Here is a 21,404-nt window from a genome sequence, read left to right as displayed (position 1 = left end):
TCTGATATAACACCTTTTAGCACAAGCCTGTTGGCATAACAACTCAATTATTTAATGCGCAGCCTGATGAGCCCCTAGCACACTGCTTTGTGGGGGAAAAAAGGGAAAAAAAAAAAACAAAACAAACACTCAAAGGGTGAGGAAAATTATGACACTATTGATCTTCCAAACACATTCTGAATGTTTGCTAACTTTTACACAGGTTGTGCATAGCGTCATTTACCCTGAGGACTGATTTTCAAAGACATGAATGCTAGGCAAGCACTTATGTATCCCTATAGCCAAATAGCTAACAGTCATTTTTGCACCATCTCCTCCTTTTCCCTTTGGTCTAGTTGGCTAATTTATGGTTAAAAATTTGAGGTACTATTTTACATTCTTTATCTAATCTGTCACACGAAGCTAGAAGGAAAGCCACACTCAGTGAATGCCACACAATCAATGAAGACTGAGAAAAAGCAAGCAATAGAGCTCTGGCACAGAGATAACACATTGCATAGGCAGGCACTGCCACTGGGGCATGCCAGGCACTCTCTGCTCCTCCTCTCCAGGAAGCAATCAGTCAGCACCCTCTGAGAAGACAGGTCTCTCAGGTGAATAAAATCAGGTGGGAGGGACACAGGCCCAAGTGTTATGGTAAAATAAAAGATGTAAGTCAGCCAGTAAAAAGAGATACGAATTATACTGCCTGAATAAATGGCTGCTTTGAAGCATTTTGTTGCAGGTAGAGGAAATGCTACTATCCCAGCAGTAATCAGAGAAAGTTCTTAATTCTTGTTTTTACTTCCTTTCAATGCTAAAAAGATTTGGCACTGGATCAGGATGAGATCCAGTCATGATAAGGTCAACAAATCCATTTTTTTCCCCCTTGAAAATTCTTTGGTTGGGGGTGAAGTGCTTTAATTTGAATTTGAAACAAATGTGAAACAAATTTAAGTCTTGAAGCATGTTTTCCAAATTAATGTAGAAATCAAAGACAGCAAAAAGTTTGCTTTAAAAAAACATGTACACAATACAAAATGACTTCACTGTTTATACTTAAGACTAATTAGACAGGATGGCTAAGTGAGATCTGGCATGCATTTGTTTTCAGCCTCTTAGATGTGACTCTTCATAACAGCAATATGTTAAGGCAAATCAGTAGACCTTAGAAAGAAGCCAGAAAATCGTTTTAGGGATTCTTGAAAACAAGAAAAAAACCACTCCCATTGCTGCTTGAACTAGTGGCCAGTAAGTTTCATAGGTCAAGGAATTACAAACAATGCCACGAAACAACCAAGATGTAGAGTTATGTGCCCACATCACATCTCCAGTAGTTATCTCCTACACATGAAGCTCTCAGCTGCTGACAAACCTCGGTATAGACGTTCATATTGCTATTTCCTGTCTTCAGGGGTCAGAAAAATGAGACAAGATAGGTATGGTTGAGGAGAAATCTGTTTTCATTAAGAGGTAGAGTAAGATAAGGAATATCTGTATACTTTGTACAAAGCTGAAGCCCCATAAATTCTTAGGAAAAGAAGGCCAGAAGACCTAAAAGGAGGAGAACGATGGTTTTCATACCCCATCAAGTTTCTGTGCTGAGCAAGAAAATGTATTTCCTTTACCATAACCACACCACGCAGCCAAAATGGAAGACACCACCAAAAAAAACAGTGCAGGAGCAGGCTGGAGGTCACTGGGCCCTTCCAGACCTTGGGTCTGGGTGAGTAAAACACAGCAGTTTGGCACTAAATGGAGACTGACAGAGGACATTTTACATTCTTTGAAGCTTTTCTACCCAACTGCTATCACCCCTCCCAGCCCACAACTGTACCCTGCTGAAATGTCTGTGGCTGAAGCGCAAGCTCCATGCACCAAGCGTGCCCACACATCCGCCACCAACATCCAGGGCCCTGATAAGGGAGGACGGCCTCATCTGCAAGGCAGTTTGGAAGTCCAAAATAACTTAAATTCACATTTTTATGTGCCTTTAACCAAAGGTGTTTTTTGTTTGTGTTTTTTTTTTTTTTTACACCAAAAGATGAGGAGGCTATTTAATCCATTTAATCCCATCCCTCAGCTAACTGGAATTCTTTTTGGAAGTATATCAACAACCTACTTGTATTAGGAAAGTTTACTTTTGTGCAACAAGGGGCTGGGAGAGGGGAGTTTAAATACAAAGCAGACCTAATTTGGAATTTCTTTGTTCCTACCCTTGTCAAACCCTTAATCTTTGAAAGTAGTGTGTGACTTTACCCATAGTTATTTTTGAGTGGAAAATTGCTGGATTTCTTAGGAAAGGTTTAGGCTAGAAAAGGATAGACCAGCCAGAAAGCTCAGAGATTTCTGTGAAATAAGAGGTTTAAGAAAGCCTCTAAAAACTTACCAATGTTGGCACTGGTACTCTCCTGGGATATAATGTTTACAGGACCAAAGAGGAAAAGCTCTAGCACAAAACATCATCACAATGAACATCACCTTAACTTAAAGTCTCTTTATCCCACCCACACTGGAAAAAGTTTCAAAGCTGCTCTTTGCCCACGCATGCACCTGCTTCTCTAGTCTGCTCTGCTTCCATTTCATCACAAGACTGACAGAGAAAACAAAACCAGTGAATGAACAGAAAACTTATTTTTTAACAATTTCCCATGAGTGAAACCCCTACTCATCATGTCAAGAATTACAGCAGGGATGCATCTTGTGATTGCAGTTGTTTCCATCAGAACAAGCAAATGTACAGCGTGAAGCAGGCCAAAGACAGACCTTGTCACTGCAGGTTTCAGTTCCCAAGAAAGCTTCTGGCCCAAGTTCATCAGGCAGCTCATACCCAGCAGTAGTGGTGCACGTCACATGCTGCATACAACTACAGGCAGGTATGCACAACAGACAGAATGGTGAAGAAACTCATGAGGAAGAAGAACCAGCTGCTAAAATTCATATTTTCATTGCTAGCTAAAATCTTATCATCATCAGTGAGACATCAAGGATCTGTGTGATTGCATTAATTCCATTTGAAAACTGACTGCTAGTTTGGTTATGGTATCCTGGGCACCAAAAAGGCTTACTCAATCAAAGCAAACATCCTGATGAAACAAAACTCCGTCTGTGTCTAGTGAGGGATCCCAGGAAGGAGATAATACAGTTACCTAATATACTACTACAAAGCTACTACTATACCACTATTACCTGGTAGTAATGTCAAAGAAAACAACCATACTTCAATCTTCTTTCTTGGTGTTTCCTCATTAGAGAGAGGCAAGATCCCAGCTACCAAGTGGCACCATCTTGAACACAAAATCTCCAACTCACCTCAGCTTGCATATGCTGGATGTCAGAAGCTGCTACTTTTGCTTGTAGCACCCTATCATGCTTGCGTGCACACCCTCTGATCAGAGCTTATACAAAATCCAAGGATATTTAATTTCCCTGATGATAAATCATTATTAACTACAACTTCTGTACCATCCAGCTACTTGAAAATCAGCAAAATCACAGCAGAGCTCTCCTTCTTCTAAGAGGTGACATCAGATAAAACAGATGACCCAGACTCTCCACTGCTTCTGAAAATGATCTTACAAAGCAACACTGTGGCAAACCTCATGACTCACACTCAGTCCACATCACTAGAACCACCTACAATTTGTATGTTTGGGGGTTGGTTTTGTTTTTTTTTTTCCTGTTACTATTTGTATGGGTTTGTTTTAGCTTCAGTGAAAAATCTGCTGTTTATAGAGCTATTCCCATTTCTTTAGTATTGTTGACTCTATATGTAATGTCATCCAGAAGCTAAAAACAATCTTGTTCCTGGCCACAAGTGCATGAATATTTTGTTTGTTATCAAATATTTTTAAATCCCAACTCTTTTAATTTTGCATTTTTGCCCTCTGTTCATTTGTTCTTTCTATTACAACACATATCATGGTTGATACAGGCTAAGGAATTAATTTTCAGAACTTCCATATTAACCATGGGCTGAACTTCTATTACACAAGAACTGAACTATCTCAGAAAAATCACACTGAAGAAATAATGCTATGAACCAAAGCTGCAAAACCAGTTCTGAACAGAAGTCAATGCATTAAGTTGCAATTATACTTCAGAAGTTCTTATGCTGGTCAACACTACTTTAAACTTGAACTTTTTGTCTTATGCACTTTGAAAACTTCTGCAAGCTAGTTTCAGACCTAAAGTATTATTCAAAGTTCAAATATTTTGCAGAGACAGAGTTTCCAGATGAAACTCAATCTTCATTTTTTCCTCTGTCTACTTTACAGAAAATACATAGAGACACCACAAGTCCACCACAAAAGAAACATTCTACAGAGGAATTTTCTCCTCTCCCTGTTTCCTCTGCCACCCTTTTCCTCTGGTGTTTTTGCCTTTAAAACAGGACACAGCAAAGTCAAAGGGGACACAGCCCCGTTATTCAGTTGACATGTTTCATCAAAATCTGATCCTTTACACACACTGAAACACCTGTGGCAGTGCACAGACCCCCCAGCAGAGCCAAAGCAGTTTCTCTTCTAGGAAATCTTTTGTGCAATTTTAGAAAATTTACTTGAGTGCAAAGAAATAATGGACTCTCACTTGACTCTACCAGTAGTTAAACTACTGAAGGCCATTTTATATTAATTAAAACCCGGCTTACATATATACATTATAGAGAATTGCATGATTAGTCATAATTGTTTTAATCATTATTTCATGGTGCAGCACTCAAGCTTTAAATGGACTATGTTCCAGCATGTTTTACAAAATTAATAACACAGCAATATAAAGTAAACTGGGTACTGCTTATATAGCAATAGGTAAAAACATTTCCTGATGAAAAAGAAATGTCTAATTAAAATACCTTATTAATAAGTGAGTAAATATAGCTGAGAATTAGACTGCTATTTTGCAAGGTGACTAGAAGCATGAAAGGGGGAGGAGGGGGAGGAGGGGGAGAAGGGGGAGGAGGGGGAGAAGGGGGAGAAGGGGGAGAAGGGGGAGAAGGGGGAGAAGGGGGAGAAGGGGGAGAAGGGGGAGAAGGGGGAGAAGGGGGAGAAGGGGGAGAAGGGGGAGAAGGGGGAGAAGGGAAAAATATGGAAGAAGGGAAAAAAAGAAAAGAAAGAAAATGAAAGGTTGACTAGATGGCTTTAAAAGATACTTATTCATCCTCCGTGCTTCATGAAGCAAAATGCATTTGGAAAAAGAGATGCCTGGTGGCCTGTAATTAAGATGACATATATGCAGATTTAGAGCTGAATTAAGGCAGCTTCTTCTTAATGGAATCAATGCTGGCTGTAAGACTGAATAATGCTCACCCAATAATAAGTATTTCTTCAGAATTGAGATTTTTTTTTAGTTTTAAAGCATTTTCCGAGGGGACTTCCTCATTGGCCCTCAGAACTTAAATTCTGAGGGAGCAGGACGTAATGACAAGATTGCCAGATTTTCTTGTGAAGGTAAGCTATTCTGCAAAAGCACCATAACAGAGCAGGACACTGCCCATGCAAATACTGAAGACTTATCTCCAATGGACTTACTCATCTCCTAGCTATGGAGATATGCACTGAATACTGATGCTGCAGCCACTGAGAAATGGCTTCATTTTATGGCAGAAATTAGAATCTGTTTCAGGATTAGGTCTCTCTTCTTATCTTTACATGTATTTTAAACTCTTTATACTAGATTTATCATGCTAGAGGCTGCCAAGCCCAATCTTTCACTGAAAGTAGGGAAATCCAGAGCAGGTTATTTATGACTGTACATCTAGGTTGACTGTAGCTTCAGATAGCAGCTCAGCCTCTTTGGGCAACCTGTGCCAGTGCTCAGACACCCTCACAGGATTTTTCTTTTTTTCTTTTTAAGTTTAAATAAAATTTCCTGTATTTCAGCTAGTGCCCATGGCAGGCCTCTTATCTTTTATTGTGTATCTCTGAAATCTGGCTCCGTTCTTACTCTCCCAGTCATAACATAACATCATAACCTTTTCAGAACACTGAAATTTAATTAAACTGAATTTAAACTGAAGATTAATACACAGTCAAGAAACCAAAACTACATGTTAAGCTAGCAGTCTCAAAAAAAAAAAAAAGTAACTTTAATTTAGGATTAAACTACGGAAATTTAGTGAGCCTCCCAACTTAAGAAGTGATACCTTAGCACTTCTATTTTGGAGCTGATTGAGTAATTTAGTCTGGCAATGTGCTAGATGTGATGGATTTCAAGGCCTTTCCCTCTCCATTAATCATCATGAACATAAGCCTTCTGTCTGCGTAAACAATACTAATCCTGACTTTGAAGGTACAAAGAAGGAAACACAAACCAACCTTTGCAGAATGGAAAAGAGAATTTCTGCAGGTCCCTTTCTTGAGCTCCTCAGACACCTATTTACCCTGCACAAAGAAAAGGTCCTGCAGGTGCAAGCTGTCTTTTATCAATCATTATCAATTACATACAGCACAGCAGTTTGGAATTCCAGCATCTGCTTTACATGCCGAAAACCTAAGCTTTGAGAATGAACTCAGCTTTTGGACTGGGAAACACTGTGGAGTCAGAAGTGGGTTTGGAAGAAAATGCAATCAGAACTCAGTCTCAGCAAAAAGCACAGGTTATTTTGATTGTTGGACTCTGTGTGTTGTTGCACCTGGGGCAAAGAAAAGTATGAGGGAATATATGGAATTTTTTTTCCCCTATTATATATCAGCAGGATCTTTGCTCACTGTAAGTAGGTTGCCAGTGACTATGGAAAAAAGTACACTCTCTTGGGGTTCCTGCCTTCTCTGGCAAGGGAAGAAGTGTGGCACAGCTGGGCTATTTAACAAATGGGCTAGAGCAGAAAAAGGACATATGGTAGGGTACAATTGTTCACATACCGAACATTTGTAGTCATCAACAGTATTTCTTCTTAGTACAACTGTAAACCTTCGAAAATGAAACCTGTGGTTTCAAACTGAGCAAGTGATAAATTCTCACTGACTTTTTTCCCCCTGTTTCTCTTGGGGGAGAAGCCACATTTCCAAATATATTTTTTTCCTGAAAATCAAGAAGATTTTCAGGGAAGCAAAAGGGGGAAAATCAACAATTCCAAGCATTTCTGTATTCCTCTTATTACACTAATATCTTACTACATTCTTATAATTTAATAATTTATAATATTCATATTTCCACACAATTCTTATTAGAGGAATATATTATTGTATTGTATTCTTCTTATTAGAGGACTAGAAGAATAAAAAATAAGATAAACAACGGTGCTCATCAAAATTTCAAACATTGCCCAGCTCTGTCACCATGGTCTTTGTAAAGCATAGCATTGATCAATGATTTCTTGCTGTCATGTAGCAACAAGTTAGCGCTATCATGAGAGCTAGTGTTCCCCTAGATAGCAGTTCTTTGTTTTCTAAGCTCAACTTCATTCCCTGAGGTCCAGCCCTGGGCAAACATGGGCTCAGTTTGGCATCCTGGGATAACAGTGTTGCAGTCAGTATGGTGGCTAAATACACTTAAACCAGTGTTCAGCAGAAAGGCTTACAGAGAGTTGCAATGATTTCCAGGGGCATGTAAATTTACCTCTGCTACTCCCATGCCAACAGTCAGACTCCAAAATTCATGTATTGTGGCATTCATTTAATAATTCTGTAATATTCAATGTAATAATTCAATAATATTCATTCAATAAACTTGGACCTCTAAAAAATTATACAAACTATGTTCCTGAAGAAGAGAAAAGCTGTGAAAGAAAAATGAATGTAAAGCACTGAAAACAGTAATCCTATCACTTGTGTTTTACATCACTTCTCACAGAGTGTTTTGCAGGAAACAAAGCATGCTGCCAAAAGTGACTCTCAGAAAGCCATCCAATTTTGAGTTAAATTCAAACACTTTTTATTCTAGCCATTAGAATAAGGCATGTTTGGGGAATACCAGGGTAGAGATGCACTGAGAAAAAAATACAAGTAAAATTCTGCAGCTATTTACTTCAATATAAAGCTGTTTTCTTAATTCTCACATAGTTCCTTCACCGGGACATGCATTCCAAACACAGTTCCCTCTTCTTCCAATGTGAGGTACCACATGTGAAAAGCACAATAAAAGAATGATTATTTTAAGAAGCACTACAAAAAACTTTACATAGAATCACTTTTGTAATTTCCTGTTGCTTAAGTGACAACAGTACATGACTTTACACAAATACAGAAGTTCCTCTAAAAGGATCCATTATCATCTCAGAAGACAGGAATGCAACAAGTGAACACAGCACTAACATATTAAGATTATTCCAGGGCACTTGAGTAGTGTTTGAAATGTTATTGTCAAAAAGATAAAGAAGCTCTCTTTTTCAAAGTTATGCTTTTTAATATAAACTTGAGAGTTCTTCAATGCTTTTATCAACTTCAAACCAACTGATTTAAAGACCACTGTAGAGAAGCACAGAAAGTCTTTTTTCTTAACTGTATTCCATACCATCCAAAATCCTTGAATAAAAGTTTCCTCCCCTGCTCAAGAAGGATTGACTCAAGGGCAGAAATCAGTAGGATAAACAAGAATTCACTATGCTTTAAATTTAGCAACTAAATTAAAATAGCTCCTAAGCAAAGTGGGAGAAAAAATGTCTGCTCAAAGCAAAGACAAGACTGGAAGTAAGGTTTCCTCACAGCATCCCAGCCTCCTCAGCATACTGTGTTGGCTAAAAATGAATCAAACCCAACATCCTGAAAAGAAAAGCTGTTTGAAGCAAGATCTGTGTCTTTTATCTACTGAGGGATAGATCCCAACATCCAATGATTTTATGAAAAAGAATGCATCTGTCACTTTTTATTCATTTATCTGTCTTAAAACCAATAGTGAGTGTATCGTTCTAATTTCCTTTATTGTAATTATACCATGACAGATGCCGAAACTAAATTCCTGATATACTTTTCAGATATTTATTGCTCTTCAGCATGCTCAGCCTGTCTCTAATGTTTCAGATAGACTCTACCCTGCAGTAATGTGCATGCCATTAAAGAATTCACTTTCATCTCTTGAATTTATGCTTGTTATGGCAAATTAATGAAAGACTCTATTCTTTAAGTACTGGCTAAACAAAGCCAAAGTCAGCAATAGAAAACAAACCAATACAACACTTCATTAAATGTGCTTTTTATTTCTTTTTGTTTCAAGTATGTCTGCTGCTATGTGAATTTTAGGGTTATACAGTCTCCTTTCAAATCTCACAGTAAAGAATGTGCTCAAGCCACAAGTTCATATCTCCCATTTGAAGTGGACTTCTCATGAGAAAGGTGCAGAGAAGAGACATAATTACAAATCCCTTTAAGTACAGAGCTCAAACTCTCCCAAAATATTGACTGAAAATGCTGTTTTGTGTCTCTGCTCATTCATCTCAGATAATGAGAAAAGATTCCTTCCAAATTAACTGTAATTCTCTTCTAATCCCTCTATTCTTTTTTTTCGCCCTTCAGCACGGTGATAGTGAGAACTCCTTCGAATTCTGAATCCCACCTTATCACAGCAATTCTTAGAGAGAAACATAACAAAATCATCAGTGGCATGCTCGGACTTTCCTGCTCTCTGTCTCAAGAGGTGGACAGCTACAAAAAATGCACACTGGTCCACTGGTTTTTTCGCCTTCTCAAAATTCACAGTTGACATTTACAAAAAACTTTTTAATTCTAATTACTGATTGAAAGAATAGAGACTCTCTGCTTTGAAATTAATTTCCTTAGCATATAAAAAATGAATAAAATCGATTCAAGAATAAAAAAAAAGTATTTGGGGGCATAAACTTCCTTTGACCAAAGAATGTAAGGTCTGTCATTAGTAACCATGTGTCATCTATGTGGTGGCAGGGAGAGAGAAGCATGTAATAGCTGAAGATGAAGGTGGTGGCTTTGAAATTAATTTCCTTAGCATATAAAAAATGAATAAAATCGATTCAAGAATAAAAAAAAAGTATTTGGGGGCATAAACTTCCTTTGACCAAAGAATGTAAGGTCTGTCATTAGTAACCATGTGTCATCTATGTGGTGGCAGGGAGAGAGAAGCATGTAATAGCTGAAGATGAAGGTGGTGGCTTTGACCATCGACATTTCTTATTTATCAGTAACCCTGTAAATGAGAAATGTAATTGAATAACCATATTTTATTTATAGAGAATATTTTTAGGTGATTTTATTCCTTTTGATCATTATCCTATAATTCAGTGATCACAGCATTATTGGTAATCCTCATAAAAACCATTCATGTTTCTATGACTGTATGATTGGTCAGCACTCCCTTAGCAGGAGTTACACAGGACTGTATGGTTATAGGATCCCAGGATAACAACACTGAAGAAGACGGTGCAGAGACAATTTGGAGACAGGAGTGTTTTACAGCTCCTTGTGTTAGTTTGGAGCAAGATTGCTGAGCTCTGCTGTATGACCAATAACATCAGGCTCCACATAGAAGCAGCTAAATTACTTCCAGACCCAAACCAGTCCTGGAAGTATCACGGACACTTCTGCACAACACTTCTGCAGTAAGTGATGTGGCCTGAACCCAAACCATCTGTGCATAACTAGCGCAGAAGGCTATGCATCTATGGAATAATTAGTCCACAAACAAGAAAAATCCATCACGGGCAATTAGTTGTTTCTGAGTACTTAGAAAGAAGTTAAAAGAACATTAGGTACACAAAATTCGAGCACTTGAAACTTCAAGAAACGCCATAGTTAAGATTCCCGCAGAAAACTTTGTTCAGCCTACTCTGTGCATAAACTTAACTATGTCAAAATAAATTTCAAGAAACATGATTACTGAGCTTTGGAGTACTTCCTCACTCAAAGTAAGTGCTGCACTCTCTCACTGTGTGGTCCTAGGAATTTTTAGTGCAAACCTACTGTGGAGACAGAATATTTCATTTCCTGCAGGATGATGTTCCTCAATACAGTGAGTGCTTCACGGGTCTGAATACTTTTTCTGCATAGCATATTGAGGAGGTAAAGAAACTATTCTGTTCTGGAGCGAAACTGGGGCTTCCACTAGCTCTGGATATCACATCTGAGACAGCTGATAATCTGATTTGTATTTGAGAATATCTTTTGTTATCATAGTACTTCGAGTTTAGGTTAAGCTCTGCACAGTACGGTCTCAGATTGGCCCCTCCAAAAAACAGCAAACACACCTTGACACGGAACATAATGATACTTTCTGACAAGTTGAACTGAAATTACTTGCCTAGCAAGTACAATACATACTAACACTGTGGCAGAGGTTCAGTTAAAACCTCTCTCCTGTTACATCAAGAACTTTAAAATGTGTAGCACCACCATCGCTTTTGTCTCCTGGAACTTCGAGGACTGGCAGCCTTATTTCCAATGTCTGGAAAATTTGGTTTATAAACATTCTAATCCTTTAAGAGTTGGACTCAATGATCCTTGTGGGTCCCTTCCAACTCAGAATATTCTTTGTAATCTGTTTTTGTTAGATTCGTTTGTTTTGGTTTTGAGGAAAAAAAAAAAAAGGTGTGTGTATAAAAGAATCCCTCATCATGCTCATAATTTCTGGAATGAAATTGTGAGGTTCATCACACTGGGTTTTGCCATTTAATTTAACAGAACAAATACTTTTCCCATTAACTTTTTACACACCCTAAAGAAACAAACAAATCTACAAGCTATTTCTGGTTTATGATAGAAGTCACATTGGCAGAATTTGCTTCACCAGCTATGATTAAAAAAGTTCAGGACATCATTGCAACAATACTTGGAGCTTGAAGGAGCAAGAGTTATTTCAGATGGACAGCAACTCAAATGAGGTACTTGGCTGATCATCTTTGATACCCCTGAACTTCCACAAAACACCACCCACCATCCATCATTCACAGCTTTGTCATCCTCCAATCTATTCTCTGGATTCGGGACACCTTCTCTCTTTATCCATGTTTCTCAACAGCAAGACTGATAAAATGTCACAAAATGGCAAAACTTTCTCATTACCCTACTGAACCCTAAGAGAATGATGAGCATTCTGCTGCTCTACACACAAATTCTGGCAAGTGGAGATTATGAGAGAGGGAGAGACAATAGACCTCTGATCTGCTCTAAGCCACGGTTCCTCAAGGCTACTGCTCTGTGGCCTCCCACTTGTCCTGGATGGGCATCTTTAGCTCCAAGCATCTATTCAAAATACACCTCACCTTCTTTTGGGGCTGGTATCCATATGTCTGGGAGAATGCTGCTAACAATTTAATCATTGTTACCATCCAGAACCATCTGTTTAACAAAAGATTGTTAAAAAAATCAGGTAAATTACTTGCATGTGAAATGAAATGGGTGTATGCTATCTTCAGCCTTCCTCCTCTTCAAAAAATGATGCCTACCATCTCTAGAATTGTTACTTTTATTTCATAGTTGCAACTGGGAATTAGTTTTAATTAATCTCATCCCTTCTGACTGCTCAAGGCCAAAGGGTGATTTTTTTTGTCACAGCATACAGAACATACAGACAGTTTTTCACTTTTTACACAGTACAAATAATGCAAAAGTTAAAAAGTAAATAAAACACCTGAGTTGCTTTATTGGTGTAGAATATAAAGTGGAACTAAAACATGACCATTTTGATTCACTGCTTGATCTACAGAAATTTATGTTAGCAGAAAGTGTAAAAGCAACAGAAACGCTTGAAAGCCAGTAATTCTCATTTTGCAGACAAATAGAAGAAAAAATAAAAGTAAACAACAGTTATCAGCTAAATGAGGACTGCTGTTTGCTACCGTGAAAGAAAATTTCAGAGCTTTACAAAATCAACAGTACTATAGCTGATATAAACCTGTAAAAAATTATTTTGCAACCTCTACATAACAAATTGCATTAAACTGTTTCATATCTTTGCAATAAAGTATTCAGACTCCAAAATACCACTCTGTGTAAACTTTTGAAAGCTCAATTTTTGCATATCAACTTGGGAAAATGCTTCCAATTTAGTTACATAAATAAGTTGCCTATAATGCATCTAATCCAAGTGACCTTACAAAAAGAAATAAAATATGAAGTGGTGAGAGAAAGAATCAACATTACTGGTAGAAGCACTAAAAAAATAAAGGCTATTCTCTCCTGCCTCCCCTAATTTCATTTCAAGTTTAACATGCAGAAAGGCTCAGAGCCAGAATACTTATCCAAACTACATAAATCTCTAGGCAAACTCTCCTTACTATATGGTCCTGTCCCCATAAAACCTTGCAATTCTTCCTAATGGTGCTTTCCAGCAGGAAAATCTACTAGAGAGCTATCTTTTCTCACCAAATCTTCGACCAGTCTTTTCCTACCACATCTTTCCTTGGAAGAATTAATCTCCTTCCTTGCAATATGTTTATTAAATGAAATGGAAATTGAAACAAGCCCCCAAACCTAAAGTGAACTCTACAGCAACTGGGTACCCCACACTGCTGCTGAGGCTGCCTCTGAGAAAGACCCAATTAATTCCCTTATTCCCTTCCTGAATTCCTGAGCAGGGTCAAAGGGAGGCAACACCATTTACCCCCACACAACCCATTTCAGACAGCTGGTCCAGCTAATAATGTAAACATGGTAACACCTTGGAAAGGTCAACCAGAGGAATGGTAGCATTAGTAAAGCAATTAATTTTGGGTTGCATATTTCCCTCTCACTTTACTCTCCTCCCTTCCTTCCCTCACCTTCTTCAAGGAAGCATTTTCACTCATCTGAACAGAAATTTTCAAAAGGTGAGAGATGGGATTTTCTTGAACATTGAGAATGCCTTATTTTCTTGGGATGATTTCCAGTACAATATTTTATTTATCTGTTGCCAAAAGAAACACTTTTTAGTTTTCTCATTAGTCGAAAGGCTTTAAGAACACACTTGAGGGAAATGATCCAACTAAAAAAACAAGTAAAACCTTTCCCTGTACTTCACATGCTCCATGAAAAGTGGACACTTCATGGAATCAGCACCTGTAGAGCTAACTGCTCAACCTGAGGTGGGTTTACTATCGCCTTAGCAATCCTCATTCACCAATGCATACGGAAAAGCCGTAGACCCTCTTCATCCATCCATCTATCTGTTCTATCATTCTATTGTTTTTCACTAAAGTGAAACTCGAGGAGAAGGGAAAAAAAAAAGTTCTAAACTCATGAGATTCAACACTCTCCTTTCATTTCTCTGAGGGTTTAATTACATGACATTTCATATAGATGGAGAGTAAAATGTAAACCAGAGACAGAGCAATTCACCAGAGTCCCAGGTGGATTTCCAAGGTTACACTGAGCTTGCTCGCCCTCAGAGCCCTCAAGAGCTATAAAGCTGAAATCAGATACTGCTGCATTTACCACCTGTCTTCTTTCACCACCTTTTTTTCTTAAATCTAGACTGCCAACTTTAACAAGCCTTCTATATGCATCACACACTGTACACATTCCTCATCTAACTGACGTGAAGAATATGGAGCTTATGGAAGGAAGAACTCAAAAACCTACTATGTAATATAGTCTGTTGGTAGAGCTGCCATAGTGCTTTCCTGTTCTAGCTTTTGTACTGTGTTTTTTCTTTGCACAACCAGTCACAAACATGCCCGTAAATAAATGGATCAAGAACTGAAAGAATTTCAGGCCCAACAAATTAATAGGAAATCAGTGAATTTAACACATTCTAGACCAGTGGAGTGGATGGTGCGGAATACGGCAACAGACAGCAATAGTGCAGAAGGACCGGGAGGGAATAACATTTTGTTCTGCTTTTTTGCAACAGCAAACTAATGCTTTCCCTACGATCTTCAGTCTGAAGTAGAGGCAGCAGAGGCTGTCTTTTTACTGACAGACTTATATAATAGCCTCCACTGTTGCAAAGACATGCCAAAGGAAAGCTTAACGCCTGTTACAGTGGAAATATTGCTTTGTAAAAGCAAAGCTGTCTCTATGATTTTGATTTGCTGGATCTTATCTGCTTGCAGTAATGGTGATGTAAAGAAGATGGAAATCATCAAGAAGAGGAAATGAAAAACTGAATTTTTCTTGTCTTCGACTAAAAGCTCTCTGAATTTCATTTCACTGGAAAAATAAGACAGAAAAAAAATTCCAAAAATATAGCATGCTATGTTCTTCATTAGCAGCAAGAAGAATATAGATTTAAAATTCTTTCAAGTTATTAACTAGCATATATAAAAAAAGACCTCAAACACAATGTGGTTCTCGTCATGAACACAAGTGTTGGGAGAAAACCAGAAATGCCAAACCAAAATAATCAATCACTCTATTTAGAGAAACATTAGTCCTATGTATTGTATATAAAGCATATAATAAGACATCTACTGGAATTTCATTACGTATAGTAACGTGTTTGTGTTCTCAGAGGATAACCCAGAAATTTGCTGTTTTAATCTAAAGACTTTTTAAAAGGACTTATAAATAAACATGAAAGAACACAATTGAAAAATAAGCTCTTCAGCTAAAGCAGCACTGCATTATACTGATTAAACTTCAGAGAACCTACATAAAAAAAAACCTCTTGTGTTTCATAGTTTCTTTTGAAAAGAAAAATGGCCAGTAAATGTCAATACAACATGCGGGAAAAATAAAGATTACTTTTTCAATACGAACATATTTATCAAGATTGCTGTGTTTTTGTTGGCTTGAACATTACAAGTGACAGGCAAATAAATATGGAGGACTTGGAAGACTCTTATTTTTAGTTATTTAAGATTCTGGACAAAATTTGTGTTTTACATACATGTCAAGAGTTAACTCTTATTCATGTCAGTACAATAAACAAAAGCACAATCAAGCCCATCAGATCTTAATCTAGTTTGAAATAAAACTTTGTAAGTTACTACTGGTAAGAACCATCCTGGTTTACAACATTTAAAAGCAGAATTATAGGACTTGGTCATGACGCACACACCATGTGCTAAAGCAGCTCTTTCAAGGATCGTTTGCAATCAGAAGAAAGAATATTTCTTGCACCATCACCTAATATAGAGCAGCAACCTGTCTATGTTTTAACTACAAGATCAGATTTGGAGTGATGTCATTAGCAGACAATCTCCTCCATGCTTCTTGGTCTTTTGACTGCTGAGTAAAACTTAGCAATATTATACTTCTTCCATTTAGAAATCATTCTGAAAATGCAGAGAAGCCAGTACATTTTATTTCTAATAATTCAGTATTATGTAAGCTTATCTTACAGCTTAAAGCATTGGTGTTCACCATGCTTTCCCTCAGTTACACACAAAGGCTAAAGTAGTCATAACTGTTTCCCTGACAATTGCAAGTGAAGAATGGGAGAAGAACCCATAAATCAAAGAAAGAATATGTGTTGCCTTATTCACATTGACCACATATCAAGAAGTTTCAGATTCTTGAGAGTAACCATTAGATACTCTTCAAGTACTCATGCAGTACTTGAGCATTTCACATCTCATCCTTACAGCTTATGAGCTTCAGTGTCTCAAGTTCAGACTGCTTTCTTGGCCCAAATATATCATACACATCCATACATCCATCTTGTACCTGGTCTTGTCTAAAACAAACCCATGATGCCAAATGCAAGTAGTGAAATATTTTAGGATAGAAAAAGCTCAAACAAAAGCCCCAACATATTTTTGTTTCTGCCACAACCCTTGCAAGGGGATGCATCTAAGAACAGCCCTCTGTGGGTAACCACAGACAACCATCTGTCTAATTGTAACCAAGCAATATATTCTGATACGCATCTGGAAGAAGTCTGCCAATACTTCCAATACAAGTCCTAATGCCACCGAGGGCAGAGGTCGCTTAAGGTCAGTGGTTGATCACTGTGGTCAAATGAAATATCACATAAAGAGTACAGGCTATAACTTCCTGAAATTCACTCACATAGGCATTCAAAAATGGTTTTCTCAGCACCATCTGGGAAAAAATCCAAGAGAGGACTCCATGAACACCTGTAGTACTTTCTCAAATCTACAGGAAGGAGTAAATTTTTCTAGTCTTTCAGCATTTTAAGAGCCTTGAGTAGTTCTGAACCAAACACAATTGCACAGGAGGACTAAATCTGGAATGCCTGTGAGAAAAAGCTCAGGAGAGTTTAGCTGTTTTACATGCACTCAGTAATAACTGATTTGACACCAACTGTGTAGGCTTACAATGGTGTTTTCCAACAAGGCTGGTAAGCCCCAAGTCGGCTTAACAGCCTTGTTGGCTCAGCTGCCCCTGTCCATGGTACTCAAAGAACGAGCTCTGGCCCAGTACAGGTCACTGTGTGCAATGACTTTGGGTTTAGGTGGCACATCCAGCCACTCTGGTTGCCAGGTTTGGAAGACATATGCTATGGTTTTGTTGGCAAAAAAGCTGGCTTTGCTGGCATAGTCTAATTAACAGGATTCAGGTTTGCTCTTCTGAAAGACCTACTCAGGTCTTCCTTTAACGGAGGCAATGAGGCTAAAACCCTCTTGAAATAACAATTCTGCCATCTGTGAATGCCAGTCAGGGAAAGCGAGCAAGCCCAGGCTTTGACAATTCACGGCTCTGGGTATCATTCAGTTCCAGTGGAACACAGTGCAGAACACAGGACTTTTTTTGACTGAGTCCTGTGGGGCAGGCAGATCCCTGTCCTGACTGGTTGAATAGTCCCAAGCATGCAAGAACAGTTGCATGTACTCATCAGAGATCCAGGAGATCTCCAATTTTACAGGTCCAAATGTCTTTCCCAACTTGTTCTTTCAGAATCAGCATGGCTAAAGATATGTATTACACAGGGGTGGCTGTTTCTATAGTGTGCGTCCAATTAGTATTAAATATTACAAAGCAGGCTCATAATCTTATGTTCTTTCACACATTGCAGTTCCTGCTTGCCTGGAGAGACCTAGGGAAAGGTGACATTCATAGTATATAACTTTGGACACCAAACACAGGAGGCTCAGTCTTCCTGAGCCCTTAAAATCAAAGGGATAGTCTTGCCCTTTTATTAGGTGATTCAGGGAACCATTACACCCACTAAACACATAATGGTGCCATGGTTTTTGACTATAGCACTGTCTATGCCTATTGACTACAACAATAATCATGTCACATCATCAGAATTTCTAAAGCCTGAAAATGTGAACTCCAGGTGTTTATGCCCTCTGATTTTTGAGCTCAGGATCAGAAGACATGAGTTTGTGTCGCTTTCCTCATTTCATCTGATCTCCAAATACATACCAGATGCAATGGAAGTCACTGAAAGACAAGTACTTTTCTTAAAGGTAACTATATTCCAGCTTATTCAACCTCTTCAAGGAGAGACAGATGAGACTCATTGTTTGAGAGAAACAACCACCGATATTCACTGAGACTCTCCATCACCAATAGGTTTCCTGTCAGAACTGAGGGAGCCTACAGATCCAAAGTGGTTTTTACCGAGTTCCCTCAACTGGACTTGAGGAAGAGTTCCAATTAAAATGAAAGAAATTGCATCAAATACTCAAGACCTTCCATGTTATATAAGTTCAGACACAGACTCATGACTTCATATGGAAAAAAAACCCTGAGAAACAAAAGATAACAGGAGATATGAAACAAACCACTAATCAAGGAGCAAATCCAGTTCAGTCACAAGTGTGTAGTGGGTTCTTTCCTGCTCAAGGAATCCACCTAACTACTTGAGAGAAGGTAACTGGAATTAGGTGAGATGAATTGTATCCTGTAATCTAACTAAAAGGGATTATTTTATGCTTCCGGCATCTTTAACTTTCATTATATATTTCAAAGGATTGATATAAAGGCAAGATTCCAACACACATTTCTGATAAACATTTACTTCTCCATCAGGTCTTGCTCTACTAATTAATGATTAAGATATTACACAAGAACTCAACATTAAAACACTAAATTAAAAAAAATGTTCTTTGTAGGCAAAATCAAAACAATTACACTCTCAGTGTAACTGATTCAGTAGTCACCCCATCAAATCACGTTACTACAGCTAAAGACCAGAGTAAAGCAACACAAGCCATTTCACCCTTGTAGCCAATAAAGCACTAGCTCCCTAAGTATTTTCAACATTTAATGTGAGCCATCAGCCTCATTTCACACAGAAATTGAAGGCACCCTTCCTATGGGACAGTCTGTTTGCTTCTAAAATAGCCTGTTAGTTCCCATGAAAACACTCCAGGTTTTAATTGTTCATAATCACCTCAAGTTTTAGGTTTGAACTGAAACTTTCCCTGCGGTGTTTGAATTACAACACTTTCTTGTTTTCATGGAAAATCTCCAACACTTATTATACTTGGGGTGAGTCTCTAAAACACAGGAAGAAAAAGGAGGAAGAGAACTTTTCACTGGAATTGGAAATACTGCTGAGAATATTTTCAGAAAGATGAATATTTTGGGAATTTGAGCTCTTTGGAATACTCAAAGTTATAACCTCATGTCAGTGAAAAAGTTCATACAGAAAACATTAAAATGTGCCTAAACTTTGTGTGACTAAAAGGTCAGTATATGTTCAGTAGAGGCTGTTGTTTGACACTTGTAACAGCCTCTACTGAACATATACAATCAGCTGAAATCTCTGTATGCTTGATTCTCAAAACTCAAAATACCCCCATAATGCTCCTAGCTGCTGCCCTCCCATCAAGACCAACGCATTCAAAGAAAGAGCAGCAGCTTGTGAGAGTTTTTGGCTTTGTTTTAAAGAATTACCTTCTTACTCAGACGGTGATAAGAGGAATTCTCATCTGAATGCAGAAGGAAACAAAATACAAACCTAGAGATGTTCAAGGAAATGAAAGAGGGAGAAATTCTGACAGAATACCCGATGAGTGCCCAAGAGTTATGAAAAGAGATGAAGTGACTGGGATAAATGATGGAAATAATGGGAAAGACTAACAGCTATTTGGCTGGAGGAAACACACAGATTAGGGCTGATGTGAGTGACGCTGAGGAAAGAAATGTACAGAAGATAAGATACCAAAGCTTGACTGGATCCTTGATAATGGCACTGCAATACTCTCCCTTATTTGTTTGACTCAGATGAAAATCAGGGTTTTTCTGACACAGGAGTTTGTGTACCAACATTAAGAAGTGTAACAAGTAACTTATCAGTACTATAAAAAAAAACAACAACAAAACCAAAACAATAGCAAAATTGTTTAATAAAAACAATAGCAACCGTTTCATACCCATTTTTCAGATGAACACGTTCCTTTGTCACGTATATTACACCATCACACAAACAGCTGAGGTGTCAGAAACCCAGGACAGACAGATGTGATTTAAGACATTTAAGACAGCTTAAACTGGTCAAGAAAATAATGCAAATTAATTATGAATATTGTTGAATGGATTGATGATGTAAATAAACTGATAGGCTGACGGAGGTCAAAGGAAGTTGACATGAAAAGCATGAAATAGAAACAGATCCAAGGAAGAAAATTAGGACAGACTGGATAAGAGTCTGAATAGGAAAAGAAGTGCTAAGAGTAACAATTAAAAAAGGAATAAACAGAAAATACCATATCAACTTGTAAAACCAGCCCAAGGACAAGCTCTAAACCAGAACTCGGAATTACTGAATCTTTCTAAAATCAGAATGTGTTTTGAAGTGCCTCATTTCCTTATCTGCCAAACAAAGATAATGTTGCCCTTTGAGCTCTTGGATAACATCTAGTGACAAAACACAGAATCATGCATGAGGAAAACAAACGTTTTATAACAGAGTTTGCATAGCATGAAATAATAGCAAAGCCTGGGGAAGGACTGCTGATAAGAGCAGCTATTTAAAAGGTGTTCAGTAAGTGCACAGGTGTGATGGTGTTCACTGGCTAAAGCAGAGCAGCTGAGGGAAAAAGCTGAACCACTGTGCCATCAAAGGCTGAATCAACTGCCACACAAAGGGGGAAGGCATGTCTGCAAAGAAAGCTCAGACAGGTATTTTTCATTTTCAAGAGTTTTGTTTATCAACCTTAACAGTATTAGTGCATTTGTGCATAATCATTTTAGGAAAAAAAAAAAAACAAAAACAACAAAACCAAAAACATTTATCACCAGCAAATATAAAAAAATATCCTTAGCAACCAGTATATATAGTTTATACACAATACAGTCAATGTTTCCATTATTGACATTGACCCAAATACTAAAGCAAGCTTATGGTGACCCACTACAGAATTTTGGGAATGTGGAAACAGTGTTTAGAAGTTGCAGATTTAAAACCAGAATTTCTGCCCAGTCAGTGGATTTTGCCTAAGTGAAAAACAGTGTCTACTCCTAAGACTGCTCCCTACATGCTGGGAGAAAGGTACTGAGACTGGGAACACTGGGGATGTAAGTATGCCGATAGGGAGGGACCCTTGTCATTACAGACACTTGATGCTCATCAGCAATAAGTGCTGTGCAACCCTGCTGTACCCAAAGCCAATTTGGGGCATAAGTTTAGAAATCACAGAGGTGTCTCTGAAGAAGGGAATTGCAGGGGGGAGGGGAAGG

General features: G+C 38.1%; 1 protein-coding gene across 6 annotated transcripts in view; it reads right to left on the bottom strand.

Moving 5' to 3' along the window:
- Positions 1-21,404, bottom strand: part of FHOD3 (formin homology 2 domain containing 3) — a 371,712-nt gene that overhangs the window by 151,999 nt on the left and 198,309 nt on the right. The window lies entirely within an intron of this gene.

Source organism: Passer domesticus, chromosome 1, assembly GCF_036417665.1.
Source record: "Passer domesticus isolate bPasDom1 chromosome 1, bPasDom1.hap1, whole genome shotgun sequence".
NCBI lineage: Eukaryota > Metazoa > Chordata > Aves > Passeriformes > Passeridae > Passer > Passer domesticus.
This window is presented reverse-complemented; position numbering and strand designations above follow the sequence as displayed.